Here is a 13815-nt window from a genome sequence, read left to right on the forward strand (position 1 = left end):
AATCAAGTCGGATCGGCCGTAATGTGCGTTTAATGATCGTATCATGCGATTCCAGCTTCTGGATAATTCTCTCGTATTTTTCTGCGCGAAGTTGCATCCTGAAATTTACATCCTCGGTTCGTGGAATGAATATTGAGTTTAAGACGAATAACATTCGATACTACGCACGTTAAAAATTACTCGCCGTTCTCATTGAAGTACAATCTCACTTTATGAGAAACTTTCTTTCTTTTTAGTCTACTACTCTACATCACGTAACACGTTGCAACAATTTGTTTTAGAAAATTCGTTCCAAGAAAGCTTTTAACGCGACGTAAAAAACGAAAGTCAGAGAGAAAAAAAGGGAAACGTTTTAACAACCTACGTAGTAATGTGTTATTATCTCAACAATTTGCAACTTGAAAAATTTACTCGACAGGAGTAAATAATATTCTATGCTGCTCAGATACTCTGAATAAAAAAGTCGAAAAAATAAAATTTTTAAAGCATGATGATGTTCGTCCCCCTCAACGTGCAACTGAAACAGCAATGTTTATTGGCTACTGAGAACAAACACGATTACGTGTATTTTCACCGTGTTGCTTTCACTCTAATTAACTGCGCGAAATATGTTTAGATACGAATGTTAATGATAGACAATTCTATCGTCAATGATGTGGAAAATTACAGATATACGCAGAATGAAATTGCGAAAATTATGGTGAAACAGATTCAGCTGTTAATTGAAAAGGATCTTTTCAATGACACAAAAGGGGGACAGGGAGCAGTTTAGAAAGAAAATTGGCTGAACTTAGGAAGGGCGCATCCAGAACAGGGGAAAACGAAATTTCAGATTCCCTGAATCTCGCCGATTACGCCCTATCTCTCTCGCAGACGAATTAAAATTCATTTTATCAAGAGCATGCGGCGGAATTTATGCGGCAATTATTTGTCGGCCGGCGAAACTAAGGCGGAATTAAAATCTCCTCTGTGTCCCGAGTTTCCGCCGCCTTTTTCCCTTTATAGTTACGATCCTCGCCGTCTGCTTAAGAAAACGTTACCGTCTCGCCGGCGAAATGAATTCTTAACAGCGAGCAGCCATTAAAATCCCAAACGAGGAGAATCTCGAACTTGTCTTGAAACATATTGCTCCCGCGGAGCGAGAACGAAGAAAGAAAGAAGAAGGAAATAACGTTAGTGTGTAGCGTGGTAAATTGCATTCGCCCGGGACAAGTGTTATCTACATGATAACACTTGCTAACAATGAACAAGGTATTTCCATTATTTTGTCACAGGCCAAATCGATTAATCTCACTTTTTGTCAATTGTTTCATTCACGTAATACGCTCGATTCTTCAAGAGAATTCTTGACGTCAAGAAGTGAATTTACCAAAAAAAAAAAAAGTGATATAAATTGCATGTTTCAAGATAAATTCAAAGAGCAATATTTGTAACGTTATTTTTAATTCATGGAATTAGTCGATGTAGTTTCTGAACATCTCTTATGTAAGAATTTGGATCATATGCATCCAGAAATCTTCAGGAACTATATAAAACAGAAATGAGTGATAATATAACAAATACAACTTGTTATGTCATTAAATGTAGTTGTACTTGTTATTTAAAAATAAATTGTATTTTAAAACGATAAAGAATTTATTTAATGTACGAAATGTTTCATCATTTTCACTCAACCTTTTATATTGTAAAAATTACAATATAAAAATGTCTATCTTATCCAACAGAACAGAAAACCAAAATAAATACATTGTGGCAACGTTGAGAAACAAATGAAAGAGACCTTAAACTCCAGGAATTATTCGCCAATTTTCACACTCGCTGGTCCACAGAGGGTTAATACTTTATAGTAACAGACTTCTTTGAATGTTTCAAGCGTCTCTTAAATCAGTCTTCTCGCTCGAAAACCTGCACTCTGCTTCACGTGAACCGTGATCATGGGCACAGGTTAATTTCACCGCGGAGAAAGAAGAGCGAGCAAGATGAAACACAGTTGGATTAATCGCTCGCAGAGGGTTACGTGCACGAGTAAAAGTTAATATCGCGATCGAGGCTGAATATCGCGAATTTACGAGAGGCGAGTCTCGCGCCAACACGGCCACATTGGCACGGGTACCAATTAATCATTAATATCGGAGTGCCGTTAACTGTGTGCACTGCTCTCGTGCCTTGCCGCCTCGAGCAATAACATAATTTGCAGCTGCATAAACAAGGCTTAGTATGATTTAGCCTGCGCGCTCGAGACTTCGCTTTACACGCCTCGTCGCTTCGCGGTCTGTTTCCGAACGGTAAAACGCGTAAGCCCCTCTTAATTCCGTGCCAAGGAAATCTTCGGCTGGGGGAAGGAGTTTCGAGACGTGTTTTCTGCCGTCTCAAAAAGTTCAAAATCGAAACTGCCGCGACATTTCGTTGAAGCGAAGTTTCTTTCGATTCGATACTTGTCACTATTAAAGGATTGGCAAATTGAATTTCATGCGTCGGTGAATTGTCGAGTTTTGTAAGATAACAAAGGAAAAAAAGAATTAAGTTCAAACGTGTAAAAATAAGAGGAACGAGAACAGGAACGAATGTAGAAATTACAAAATCTACAATTTCTTGGACCCTTTAATGGTTCCTTTATTTTGTACGGAAGATTGTACAGAATTATTTCAGGACAATACATAGATTTCGATTGCAACATATCAAACGTAATCATTCTACGAAGGACACTGTACGAAATATGAAATATCATAAAATATAAGTACGAATAACAAATAAATGTAATAAATTCATTCAAAAAGGACTGTCAATCTTATCAAACGTGAACACATTTTCTAAGTAAATTTCTACTGCTATTGTCCACAGAGAAATATCTAATAAAAAGCGAAATATCGAATCCCGTGAAAACTCGCTGTCTTCGCCTCGATGGAATCGGATTAAGAAAATTTTTGTTGCAAAGCGACGAGAGCGAAGAGAACAAAAAAAAAAAAAAAAGAACGTGGAAAGCGCGGCGTTTCCTGACATCCGTTCCCAGCCATCCCAGATTCGACAATTCGTGCCGCCGCGGACACTAACGAGCGCCAATATTTGTATCCGTAAATCATGTGCCAATATTTGCCTCGTCGCACGGCAACATTTACCTTCGCGGAAACTTTCTTGGCCGCCGCCGAATCCTCGTACGTCCCGGTAGTTCCGCCGTTCAGCCAATTAGAGACACCGGCGGAACGCGTCGGCTGCAACGCGGCGTCGATCAGCTCCGGTTTTCTCGCAAATCCTTTCGCGAGGGAGAGTTTCTCTCGCGCCAACTCGCGGAAGAAACTCGAGGGTGGAAGAGGGGAGGAAAAAAGAAAAGAAAAAAAAAAACTGGAGAAACCGCGTACGTTCTGGAACGAAGCCCAGAAGAGAGGGTTATTAATTATTCGTTCGAGGATCGCGGCGGAACCATCTTTCACTTTTCGTTTCATCCCTCGAGCGAGCTCGCAGGATTTTCTTCCCCTTTTAGTTGTCGGGCTTAATTAACCTCGAATCGAGAAAACCGCGCCAGCCTCTCGAAATTCCTCCGTTTCTTTCTCTCGCGGGATCTCCGTGAATCTTTAGTCAGTCGGTACCGGAGTAATGGCCGATTAAACGCGGTTCGATCTTGAGAAAGAGTTAAGAAAAGCTTTGGAAGGAGGAGCCTTCGGATCGATGCTCCTGCTTCTTATCTTACAACGCGTTGAAAATCTATTTTTATTGTATCCACTGGCAATTTATACAGTTTAGGTACTCACGAGCGACACTGGATCAGTAGTTGCTACTTGAGATTAGATCGAGCGAGGATGATGCAACGCTTACCTGCAACAGAAAACAACAATTACGTGGTTAGTTTCTTTTGCAACTCCTTCGGCCAGTTGTTTCGCGAATGCCTCTACAAAGAGTTGAACGAGTGGAATTATTTGTCCTTCGGTATAAAGAGCTGTAATAATAAATAATGGATCGGACGATCAGTATTATTGCAGCGTGACTTTGTCATTCGACGCTTTTATAAATGCGTTTATTACAGATACGTGAAACACATGTATTTAAATATACAGTATCGTCGGCGAGTGTACATGACTTTATTCTGTGAATGACACAAAAATTAACTAAAGCTTGACAATGTAATTTTCATCACTGTATAAATATATATTTCCTACATTCGTACAAATGCTGTAATTGATGCAAATAAAATTACCAAAAGCAAGGGATATCATTTTCTGTTCAGCGTCACTACACAAGATTTTTAGATTCGTTAGAACGTGAACAACAAGATCATCTGTTTCTACGATGGTCACGCACGACACGTACCACTTTGAAAATTACAAAAACTTCACTGTACTCTCGTACACTCGACACGATAGATTCACGTTCCTCGTAGATTTCGGATCTTGGCCAGAATCGATGCGGCAGACGCAAGCACGCTCTCGAAGGCAGATCCGATGTTTAAACGAAACGAGAGAACAAGAAAACCGGTTTTGTTCCCGCGGCGGAGCGAACGTGCAACGACGCGAAACTCCTCAAATTTGAGGAACTGCGACGTGTACGTGTGCAATAATACTGCGTTGCGCAAGGTTTAATTAACCTCGGAGCGTCCGCGGCTTAATTCCTTGTGCGCTTCCGCGGAATAATTACTGCAAGGATATTAAAAAGCCCGCGGAAACGAGTCGGATCCTTCCTCTCTCTCTCTCTCTCTCTCTCTCTCTCTCTCTCTCTCTCTCTCTCTCTCTCGACGAGTATCGCTTTTCGTTGTGATTCCACGAAAGAGAAATAAATACCGAGAGCGCTGCGCTCGCTGTGTTTCAGCGAGCTCTCAACTCGAGCTCTCGTCGACTTCTGGTCAGCGAATCGAATTAATTACGCGAATTCTGTCCCTTCTGAAACTCTTTTTTAACCACCCGCGATTCTCTCTCTCTCTCTCTCTCTCTCTCTGTCCTCGGTATTACAACGGCGTATAATTTTTTCCAATATCACGAGGAATTAAAATTTCTCTCCTGTTTCTTTCTCCCTTTTTTTTTTCCTTTCTTTCTTTTCCCTCGCTAGTATACTTTATTAGGTTTCTTTAAAAGGCCATTTAAGTTCTATTATTACAGTTACACAGACTGTTACTGCTAGGGAACTCAAACTAAGGAACGGACACTCGCGTTACCGTAGGGCTCTCCTTTTTTTTTTTTTTTTTTTTTTTTCTTTCTTTGATCACCTTTCTCCGAAAGGTTTTTTCTCACCCGTTCTGCGGTTTTTTTTTTCTTCCATCTTGATTGCAGTTACTTTTGACTTTCCTTTTGCGCGCTGTATTACAGAATTTACATTGTTGTCAGTGTTTGGTGCCCGCATTTTTTAATTAGTTTTTTTAGAATTCCTTTTACGACCTCTCCTGCTTTTAGGTTCTCCAAAAGCTCTTTCCAGTCGAATTTTTTTAATTTCCCGGAGAACCTGCGCAAGCACCACGCACACAGGGCTTGAAATGAATTTTTTTGAGTACCGGGAAATGTGTTTTTTAAAACGTTTTTAAACTAGGATTTTTCTTTTTCCTTTTTCGCCAAGCTCTTCTCCTAATAGGATTTCGTAATAACGGAGGATTTTTAAAGGACTCCTTTTCTCTTCAATCTTTCAAATAACCAAGAATTTTCGAGTTTCAAGCCGCGGGAATTGGAAAAAAAGTTTCAAGAGAAATTCCTAGTTTCTCAACGCCAAACATGTCTGCACTGAGGAGAATATACGGCATTTTTTTTATTCATTCGTTAAATAACTTTTCCTGAGGTTTTCCCTGAGTTTCAAATTTTCTCGATACGAAACTATTGAGGTAAGATAGTATGTTACAAGATAAAGCAAAGGCGAACGAGAGAATTAACGAAGAGATTTAAGGAGAAGTCCTTTTGCGTCCTCATGATTTCAAGATTTGAAATGCCGTGTAGACGTTCTCAATGATTTTCTCTTTTTAATGTAATTTTTGATATCTGATATTCTTGATTTATTCTATTTACGTTTATCAAACGTAGTGGGTTATTGATTACTAATCTCCATTACGTTATTAATTACTGTTCCCAAATCTTATTACCTTAGTTAGTTATTCGTCCTGTACCAGTCAGATATTTTACAAAAAATATCGATCCAAGTGTCTGACTCTTTCGGTTTATTCCACTTACGTTTCCCCTACGAATGGATTCTACTAATTAATTATTATTCTTAAATCTCCATTTATATTACATGATTAATTACCATTTCTAAATCTTCGTCGTCTGACGTTTCAAGCTTATTCCACTTACTCTTCCCGTACCAGCCAGCTATTTCATAAAATATATCAATCCAAGTGTCTGACTCTTCTTGTTCGTTCTACTCGCGTTTCCCTTACCAATGGATTATTCTGTTAATTAATTATCGTTCACAAATCTTCATTTATATCGTACTATTCTCCATTATATTATTAATTACTATCGCGAAGTCGTCCGATTCTGTCAGCTTATTCCACTTACTCTTCCAATCAATCAATTATCACGACGAAAATACCGATTCGAACGTGCAAAAGTAAAGACATCCTTGCTCAAGCGTCGAATCGAATAGACAGAAATTTCTAATCGCCCGTCAAATTCCCTCATTTCTCGTCTAATTTCATTTTCTTAATGACTCAGGCACGAGATCACGTCCGATTTGTCATTCATCTCCCCCCCCCCCCCCCCTTCTTTTTTTTTTCCCCCCTCCCAAGAATTTCCCCCCCCCCCCCTCCGTGCTTTTTTCTTCCCCCGTTACGAAGAATTTCCCACGTCGGGATTAAAAGCGCCGCCGAGGGAGGAGAATAATGGCCGCGACGCAATCAACTGGCAGAGTCTGGTATCGTAGGCGACGACCGCCGAGAAAATCTGCTAACTCGAAACCAATGGCCAGCGCCGGGCGAAGCTTTGAAGTCTTAACGAAGCACCAAGATCTTCACGAGCCATCGAAGCCTCGGTTTTAAGCCTCCGGTCCGCGAACATCGTGCACAGAGGGAAACGGAGCTGAAAAGGATTCCCGTTCTTCCCCTTTTCGCAAAGAACCAGTAGTCCGCGCTCTTTGAATCTCGATCCTCCGGGGTCTCCGACCCTGTGGAACTCCGCGGAAAAAATGAAAACCACTTTGACCAGGCAATGTCTCCGTCTCTTGCTCCGAATTCACAAGAACGACGAAAATTATGACAATATATCCACGACGAGAGCCTGCATTCTTTCGAGAACTACGTCCTTCTGAAAACTGTTGTTTTAGTGACGTGCGCGGAGAGGAATTTATTCGAGGAAAAGAATTTATCTGTTCCTTTTTTTAGATTATTTCTTACCGATTCTTTTCTCTTTCATTTCAACGATGAATTTCGTTGATGAATCGATAACGATATTGCTAGAGCTTCTTTTTTTTAACTATTTTTGATTAAAGGTTATAGAGAGGAGTGTAACGTCACGATGATAACGATTTGGACCCGAATTGATTAGACTCGAATGACTTTGTATGTAGCAATTTATATGTATCATCTATTTCCCAATTTTTTTCACTGCTTTCTGACTTAAAATGAATCCAGACTGAACAATTTTTATAATAATCTGAAGTATTCACGATTGTCAATATTTTATATTAGTACAATTGTTACAAGTTGGTGGGAAAAAGTTAATCATGTATAAAGTTAATAAATCTACTAAATAAAAAATACTAAATAAATATACTGAATATATTAAATATACTAAATAAATAATAAAAATAATAATACTAATAAAAAATACTAAAAAGTTAATAAAACCTGCGCTCATTTTTAAGGGTAATGCTTCACTTTCACAACACCGAGTTTCTTTCAGACGTTTATTCATTTTTAAAGAGATTTTTGTTGTCCTTCATTCTTGAAGATTTTGCAAATTCAAATGTCTTTATACTGAGCAATTTTTCAACATAACCAAACTTACTGTGATCTTGAATATCAAAGTCTTCCATTTACAACAATCCCTTAAAATTTATCGTAGTTCTTTCACAAATGAACTGTGAATTTTCTACGCATTTGTAGGGATTGCAGAAAAATACACATAAATCGAAACAAATAAATATGTATAAAATATCTAAAACATTGGTGATTTCTACGGCACTTGGTGCGCGGGACAATTTTTCCACCAAGTATTTCCTAAATTGTATTCCCAGCGACAGAAATTTGCATAAAAATCCGCTATACTCCAGTTATAAATTATAAGAATTTCAAATATCGACATACTTTCAACATCGAATAGAACGATAGTACAAGAACAGACCTTAATACTTTCTTTTTCTCGCTAAAAGAAAGAATACCGAGACTATCCCGTTCGCATAATGAGCCAGCCTTTCTCGACCGGTTAAAAAATACGGCTGGCGGATCGGAGAACGTACGCCTTGCTATTTTACAACCAGAAAGACTTCCCTCGAGCGCTTTGAAAGCCGCGACTCCTCCGCGGTTCGACCGACTCTTTTCGACTTCTATCCATCGCCACCGCTCCGCGCGCCGAAAAGTGAAGGGAAAAATAAGGGAGGACGAACGGGGGAAAAAAGGGAAGAGAAAAAAAAAAGAAAAAAGCAAATAAAAGATAGAGAGAGAGAAAGAGAGAGAAATATGCGAGGCGACGCCCGAGCAGCATGCAAGAATTGAGAGCACGATTTCCTCTGACAACGCAAGCGTTCTCGTCCTTTGTGAACGATTTCTCCTTGTATATTCGACGCGAAGCCGCATGTCACAAAGCAAACGCGAAATATCCAAAGAACCATTTGCGAGTTTCTTCGACTTTCGGTCTCTAAACGTTAAATTGCTACGGACACGACTCGGCTCGCGACCGTCTTTGCTTTTCTGCGAGAGAGCCTCTCTCTTCGTACGCTCTTTTCGTTCAGGGTTCCTCGCTCCTTTCGGAATCCTGACCTCGAGCCGCGGCTTCCTTTGACCCTTCGCTCGTGCTAACGAAAATCTCGAGTACTCCGTGAAAAAGCTGCTTTCGAGGCAGTTCCTTTTTTTTTTTTTTTTTTTTGTTTTTTTTTTTTTTGTTTTTTTTTTTTTTTTTTTTTTTTTTTGGATTTTTTTTTTTTTTTTTTTTTTTTTTTTTTAACGAGTTGAGCTGAATTTGAAACCGTATTTTTATTTGAAACCGCAGATAGCTAGGTCAATAGGCTCTTTTTGGCCAATTTCACGGTTTTTCCGAGTGTTTCCATCAGGAACTTTTGCTTTAAAATACTAGGGAATTTTGCTTTAAAAATACAGAAATTGATTCGTACGTTTAAAAGGAGAAAATTGATTCAAAATAACGATCAGTTGAACTGACTGAAACTTAAATTATTATAAGATAGAGATGTTTTATAAAGTAAATTAACGTAGATTAAGATTTATAAAATTGGAACTTTTGTTAAATACATTTACTTTTATTTGGTGATTTATATAATAATCATTTTAATTGATGATAGAATTTATGAATCAATATATTATTATATAAATTACAATTTGCAAAATTATATTTTACATTTCATATTTGTTAAATTGGGATATTTTTTATTTAACCTGCATTGGGATTAAAAAAAAAAAGAATAAAACTGAAAAATGGTCATTTCTTGCTTTATAATTTGATAGAGAACACTCGGTGCTCGTGGACGTCTAAGTGGACGCAACGTGATACTTTACTTCACGTTGCTTAATTAAATCTATGCACGCATTCTCGTCGAGTTACTGGAAATTACGTCTAATTTTCGAAATCCGATACGCCGCAGAAGAAAATCTTGAGCAACAGCACTAATGTTCAACATGTACACTTCAACGAAGTGACAAACAGGTATCGCAACCGGTTGCAAGTCTTGATAATTATTGAAGATGTCCTCTCAAGCAGTTGACTTTCGTTACAGCCAAGTTGTAAAAGCCTGATTGCTTCGTGAAACAAACCATTGGAACTTCAATCACTTCGATTCTAAATAAATGCTAGTGGTTGAGGCAACTGATACCTAATTGACCACTAAAAATACATCACCTTCGATCTGTTGATCAGTGTAAACGAATGAAATATTCTCAAATGTTTCGAGAAATTGTACAGCTGAATTTCTAGGAAACAGAACACCTGTGTTCGACCAAAGCTAACAGTTATTTATTTAACTCTTATCGAAGTTCAAATTCGATTTCGCGATTGGTATTAAAATATGATGAGTGATTTAGATTTGTACAGAAATATGATGATCAATCAGTTTGAAATTTAAAATTAAAGTGCATATTAAAGATTCACAAAAACTACAAGCAAAAACTATTTATATTAACAATTTACGCGCTGAAATTGAGCTAATTAGTGTTTTTTTTTTTTTTTTTTTTAAGAAGTTTTAACGAAGAGAGATAATTATTTCACATTGTACGGAAAATGTGTACCAAAATTTCAACGCAATAAATAATTCCAAAATAAATAAATCCAAAATTCAAACATTCAGTTTGTAACGTCTCGCGACAAACTGTAGAGAAAAGATCAATTAGATGCTCCCTTGCGTAATCGAAATTGAACACTCATCTAGTTAGAACGAAACGCTTGAATAACGAGGCGGTATGCTCAGAATACGCGAACAATTGTATCAGTTTCAATGCAGCTTTCCACACGTGAGTTTCTTCATATAACCTATATAGCCCGTGAACGTTCACAATTGTTCGTTTATACAGTAAAAACACTCTGGTTCCTTTGAAGAAGCATCGAGCCGAGAAAAACACCCTTGACGAGATTCTTTCTCGTTTCTAATTCTTTCATTTGCATCATTGACAAATGTAAATCAGTGTTTCACACGTTTGTGAAAGATATTAATGAAAAATTGAAAAAAGTATAAAAGAAAAAAGCAATTTTTTTATGGAATTTCGTAAAAAGCTACGTTTCATACGTTTGTTTTTAAATTGTCAATTATCGAAATAGTGCCAGAAACTACAAAAAAAAAAATTAATCTTTAAGGTTTACTTTTTTTTATTTTAAATTTTCATGTCCTCTTCGATTTTGTAAGTTTGACGTTCCGACTTAAAACTGAAAAGTCCATTACATTTCCGGGCTCATAGAGTTAAAAAGCCCGAGGAATTTCTGAAGTTTAACCTCGAAGTTAGAAACTCGACTGGCTCTCAAGGTTCCAGAGTTTAAACGAACCGTTCTATCTGTCACTGCTTTATCATTTTCATTTATCTTTTCAACTCAGCAGGTAAAGAAGCGCAATTCCATTCGAAAAAAGACTTTACGCTTGAATCGATTTGAAAGAAATCTCTAAATAAAAAGTGAAAATATATATAAATCTCTAAATAAAAAGTAAAAATATGTATAAAAATAAAACAAGCAAAGAAAAAGCGATTAGAGGCAACATATACAGAACTAATAGTATACGTAATAATAATATGTTAAATAAAGCCGACTTTGAATTCTCAATAATATCGTCATTAAATTGAATAAAAACACAATAACGTGAAAAAATGGTGCAGTAATAAAAATGACGCAAAACTGTTTAAAAACTCTTCTTGAAAAAGAACGCCAACTTTGCAATGCCGAAGCTTAAAAACTTTAAATATCCACTTCCTCCCTTGGAAGTTTCGAAAGAAAGTTCAATATTCAATCATGAGCATACGAAACACACGCGTTACACTTCATTTTTTTAAATAATAGGTTCATTTATAATGTACGCTGACTATACGAAACGTTCGTGACCAGATAATACAGTCAGATATGAATCTGCAAGCTAAGTCGGCAACCACTATTACAATAAATGATATTGCAACGTCACTAATGATCCTTTGCGAAAATTGTGTTGAGAGCATGTAAATTTCTCGGGCGACAAAAAGTTTAATTACAAAATATTGTTGCACGTAGATACGTATCGATGAAATGACTTGATGAAAGGAACCGATCTAGCGTGGGAGGCTAATTAAATCGCGGTAAGTTGAAAGAGACGTTAAAAGAGGACTGAAAACGAACGATTCGCAACGCAAATTGATTTAGGTTCGCGAAATGATTTGTAATATCGGACTATGGCTTGTTCGCGAATATCAAGTACCACGACAAATATTTACTGGTTTATGATGGTCCTCACGGCTCGTGCGACACGTGCACCACCCACAACAATGAAATCTGAATAATCATCGACACACAGGATTTTTTTTTGTTGATCTAGTGGATCATCCTGACAATTTCCATAAATTTTATGAAATTGTCCAAACATCTCCAAACTCTCAACTGGCTTTCTTCATTTCTAAATTCTTTACTTTGAATGTATGTTGTATTATAAAATTTGAACTAAATAACTGTTAAATGAGTTGAAAATAATTTCGAATTATCTTTTGAAAGTAGCCTTGAATAACGTTTAACTAAGCCTCGAATAAACTTGAACGATGTCACCTCAAAATGAATGTATGTAGAAATTTTTAATTTCTGGGCTTTGCATAATCTTATACGATTCTAAAATAGCTTTAGTATGACCTTTAAATTCGTGTTTCAAATCTTTTGTGTTTTTTTATTAGACGTAAAAGCGAATAGATTCTATAATAGTTGTTTTAATTTAATTAACAACATTGAATTTAGGCATAATTATAATTTAATAAGATAAGCAGAAAAGAATATGGATCAATCAGATTTAGCAGAAAATTTTGTGTGAGTAATGTGTAATGAATTGAAACTTGTGATTCGCTTGTTAATTAATGAGAAATCAATTATTACGTTATCTATCGAAGAATACCTCGCTTTAAATGTAAATAAAAAAAAAACATTAATCTTACGTATGTATATGAGTGTTATAACTCCGTAATTATTGTGAAAATAGCGGTTATAGCTTGACACGATGGTGAGTAAATTTATTAATGAGTCTGATAATTAGTCTCGCTCAATTACGAAACTCCTGTCAAATATTACACTTGTAGCTTAATTGATTTACCATATTTATCACTTTAAACAACCGTACACCTTGAATATGCATTGTTCTATTCCCATGGTTAGTTTCTTTATGGAAATGTTGCTTTCATAACTTACTTTCGATATGAATAATTAAAATTAATTTCCAAACTTTATTAATTACGCGGCCAATCTCTATAGAATTTATCGAGCGAAATGGAATAATTCCTCGAACACGTTCCTCAAAATTTTTCAGAGAGAAGCTAACGCGTTTCGAAAGTTACGAAACGCATAGATTTTTAAATCAAAGATTTTTCTCGCATATTCAGTCATTTTTATCGAGTTCCGTAAATATTTTTCTAAGGAAATGACTTACTAACAGAACTGACGCTCCGAAATTTAAACTCGAATAAAATATTAAATAATTCCGCAGCGGAATTGAAATTTAAACTTTGTACGAGAAAAATCTTTCTCGGGCTTAAATAACATTTCTGTATCCTGAAAAAACACAAAAAAAAGGAGGAGAACAATTGCAAATTGCAGCAGAAAGAAAAATGAAGGAACTTAAACTTAATGTCGTTAAGAAATTATACGTTGGAAAAATTTTTTTAAAGCTTCGAAAACGACAAACATATGAAAAAAATATGAAAAAAATATAAGAGAGAAAATTGTGGGTGTAAAATAAACGTCGTATCATTCGCGCGAGTGCTTTTTCATGAAAATCCCCGTCGACTTGGTTGACTGAACGAATAAAACGAAACGAAACGAAACGGAACGAAACGGGTGATAAAATAAAATTGTACAGTTATATATCGAGTAACGTCAATCGAAAGGAATATCGATTCGTAGATCAATATTTTTCTATCAGCTGGATAAAACATACAGCGCCAGCATGTGTTATTATTTCAGCTGGTGGTCGAATGGCGTCAACGATGTAATCCACAGATTTATCACATCGTGAACAACCTCGAGATGCATTTTGTCG

The 13815-nt window shown here is 36.6% G+C and overlaps 1 protein-coding gene across 2 annotated transcripts in view; it reads right to left on the bottom strand.

The window, feature by feature from the left end:
* LOC122530219 (polypeptide N-acetylgalactosaminyltransferase 2) overlaps positions 1 to 3796 on the bottom strand; it is a 112674-nt gene extending 108878 nt beyond the window's left edge. Inside the window, exon 1 of one of the 2 annotated variants that reach the window (XM_043656995.1) lies at positions 3747 to 3796. The gene's annotated coding sequence lies outside the window, so the exon portion shown is untranslated. Of the gene's footprint in view, positions 1 to 3116; positions 3140 to 3746 lie in introns of those variants that run through there. The other variant, XM_043656996.1, reaches the window with a different exon arrangement.
* Positions 3797 to 13815: the final 10019 nt, after the last annotated feature.

Source organism: Frieseomelitta varia, unplaced genomic scaffold (genome assembly GCF_011392965.1).
Source record: "Frieseomelitta varia isolate USP_RPSP 00005682 unplaced genomic scaffold, Fvar_1.2 scaffold_332, whole genome shotgun sequence".
NCBI classification, from domain to species: domain Eukaryota; kingdom Metazoa; phylum Arthropoda; class Insecta; order Hymenoptera; family Apidae; genus Frieseomelitta; species Frieseomelitta varia.